The sequence below is a fragment of the Bactrocera tryoni genome, unplaced genomic scaffold, assembly GCF_016617805.1.
Source record: "Bactrocera tryoni isolate S06 unplaced genomic scaffold, CSIRO_BtryS06_freeze2 scaffold_810, whole genome shotgun sequence".
NCBI lineage: Eukaryota > Metazoa > Arthropoda > Insecta > Diptera > Tephritidae > Bactrocera > Bactrocera tryoni.
In genome coordinates this window covers 1-3,304 of record NW_024396466.1, presented here as the reverse complement: position 1 = coordinate 3,304, position 3,304 = coordinate 1, and the positions used below count along the sequence as shown (strand labels likewise).

The 3,304-nt window shown below is 34.2% G+C and overlaps 1 pseudogene; it reads right to left on the bottom strand.

The window, feature by feature from the left end:
- Positions 1-612: 612 nt before the first annotated feature.
- Positions 613-815, bottom strand: LOC120781983 (annotated as a pseudogene).
- Between the last annotated feature and the right edge of the window lie 2,489 nt (positions 816-3,304).

Below are 3,304 nucleotides of genomic sequence, written 5' to 3'. Positions count from 1 at the left end.
TTGGAGAAATGAGACAGGTGAAAAATTAATCCATTTTACAATTTTAATGCTTTTTAATTTTTCGCTAAGAAAATAAAAAAAAGGTGCGTGTAGTCCCTACGCGCGGATGAAGTTATACTTCTTAGTGATATTCCAAGAAATGCATATCATTTTGTATGAAAGAAAACTAGAAAACTTAAATTCACATTTTATAAATTTATTACAATTTATTATCTCCCCGAGCATGCCTATGCCAACAAGTCGTCTTTTCGCGACGATGGCAAAAGCTGAAAGTCATAAATTGCACCACTTTCTGGTGCTTCTCGCAAAAATCTGCGTCGATATGTATTCACGATCATACGTATACATACATACATATTTACGCATGTTTGTAGGTGAAGCTGCTACAGCGGCAAGGGGTGACATCGGCGGCCATTACTTTACTTATGCCATAGAAATTCTATTGCTACGAATATGGAAATGACAACGAAATAATGCAAATATGCATATTTCTAAAGGTCATTAATTTCTTTGAAGAAATGAAAGGAATGAATGATCCTGAGAAGTATAGTCTTAACTTTTCAACGGCCAACGCAGAGCATTTCAACCAAAAGGAATTTATTAATTAAAATCACCATTCACAAGTCGTTTTATCCGTTGTGAGCGAACGATTTTCGAAGAAACATCATTTCTAATATGCCACAAGACAAAATTAGAAATGAACTTCTTAAACCTCACGCTGTCAGATAAAACAATATACCTCGTCATCGCGGGTCGATTCCCAAAAAATGTTAATGAAGACTAACTACAGAAATAATCCTGTAAAGTATAGCCTTAATTTTTCAACGGCCAACGCAGGGTATTTCAATAAAAGGGCACATAAAATAGTTGAGAATTCGCAGAAATGAAAGACAAAGGAAAGAAAAAGGAGTATAACTTCAATAATGAACAAGCATACAAACATACATATGCGCAGCAGCAGCAAGGAAAGAGGTAACAATCGGCGATCCATTGTATATTTCTTTCATACATATCCAAACCATAATTAGGACAACGCAATTCAAGTGTCAATGGTGGTGTTGGTGGTAAGCGCTTCAAAAGTGACGACGAGCACGTAGGTTCGAATCCCAACAGGATTTATTATACCCTGAACAGGGTATATTAAGTTTGTCACGAAGTTTGTAACACCCAGAAGGAAGCGTCGGAGACCCTATAAAGTATATACATAAATGATCAGTATGTTGAGCTGAGTCGATTTAGCCATGTCCGTCTGTCTGTCCGTCTGTCTGTATATATACAAACTAGTCCCTCAGTTTTTAAGATATCCTTTTGAAATTTTGCAAACGTCATTTTCTCTTCAAGAAGCTGCTCATTTGTCGGAACGGCCGATATCGGACCACTATAACATATAGCTGCCATATAAACTGAACGATCGGAATCAAGTTCTTATATGGAAAACTTTCACATTTGACAATGTATCTTCACCAAATTTGGTAAAGATTATTTTCTAGGGCAACAATGTAATCTCCGAAGAAATTGGTCAGATCGGTTAACTATAGCATATAGCTACCATACAAACTGAACGATCGGAATCAAGTTCTTGTATGGAAATCTTTCACATTTGATAATGTATCTTCACCAAATTTGGCATAGATTATTTTCCATAGAAAGAATGTAATCTCCGAAGAAATGGTCAGATCGGTTAACTATAGCATATAACTACCATACAAACTGAACGATCGGAATCAAGTTCTTGTATGGAAAACTTTCACATTTGACAATGCATCTTCACCAAATTTGGTACAGATTATTATCTAAGGCAACAATGTAACCTCCGAAGAAATTGGAATCAAGTTCTTGTATGGAAAACTTTTGCATTTGACAAGATATATTTACGAAATTTGGTATAAATTATTTCCTAAGGCACCAATGTAATATGTGAAGGGTATATTAGCTTCGGTGCAGCCGAAGTTAACGTTTTTTCTTGTTTTAAATTGAATATGTCACCAACCAAGAATTGAAACACTGTTCTACAAAAACAACAACAGCATAAGCATGGCAACATTGTGTTGGTAGAAAAGCCGAGCTGTGCCGAAAGAAACGAACAAGCGATCGCCGATTGTCACTGCTTCGCTTGCTGCTCGAGCATCTTCGCAGACAAGGTTGCGTAGATTCATATTGAGCAAAGTTGCGCAACCTGAATCTATCGCAACCTTTTCCCAACTCGTATAAGAAGTATAACTTCAAAAAATTAAAAAAGTTGGAATTATTCCTTATTTGTAATCAACATTAATAGTTTAAAAATACCTGTTGTGTATTTATTAATGCCCTTAATTCACAGATAATTTACATTTACCATGCTCAAGCCATCCGTCGTACTTTCAATTCTGGCATTAACTTGAGTCCGATATGCTTTTGTATCAATGATAAGAACGATATTCTATTTACTAACATGTATGTATGTATATGAGTCTAGGTAATAACCTCCACCCGCTTGAAAAGAGAATAAAAGAAAATTAATATGAAGATAATTGAATAATTTAATATAATTAAGAGGTAAATTAAATATTTATTGTTCTAATTTTATTTTAAAACAGAGCAAAATATAGTCCGGCGGAGCGGGCTGGGTACGCTAGTATTTATATATGTACATAAGTATGTATAACCTTCTTATATATAAAAATGAATCGCAAAATGTGTTGCTAAGCGCAAAACTCAAGAACGCCTGGACCAATTTGTCCAATTCTTTTTTTAAATATTCGTTGAGGTTCAAAGATGGTTTTTACGGCAGGAAAAATTCGAATAATTGACAGAAAACGCCTAAAAACAGCCCTATTCTTTTCCCCATATAAAGAATTAATGTTTGTTTGTTAGTAACGCTAACGCTCTAGAACGGCGGAACCAATCTTGATGAAATTTTCAGAGGAAGGTTTAGAAATAAAATAACCGTATGCTTTTCTTGAGGAAAAGTCGGAAAATTGGACAATTCCAAAAAATTACTTTTTTCATACAAAATTTTGTTTTCACTTTTTTTGTTTTGTTTTTCAATTATTTAAATCGTCAAATTTGTCATTTGCTTTTTTTATTCCGGCTATTCAAAACAAAAATTATTGAAAATTATTCAGTGAAAACGTTACATATGTGTGTTTCACACAAAGTGTTCAATTACAGATTGAAATTATTTTCGATGCCACCAAGAGGTCGCGCTAATATCGGTCGGCATTCTTTTTGGCATCAACATCCATTTTCAGCCCAAGGCACATGAAAAATTAATCCATTTTACAATTTCAATGCTTTTTAATTTTTCGCTAAGAAAATAAAAAAA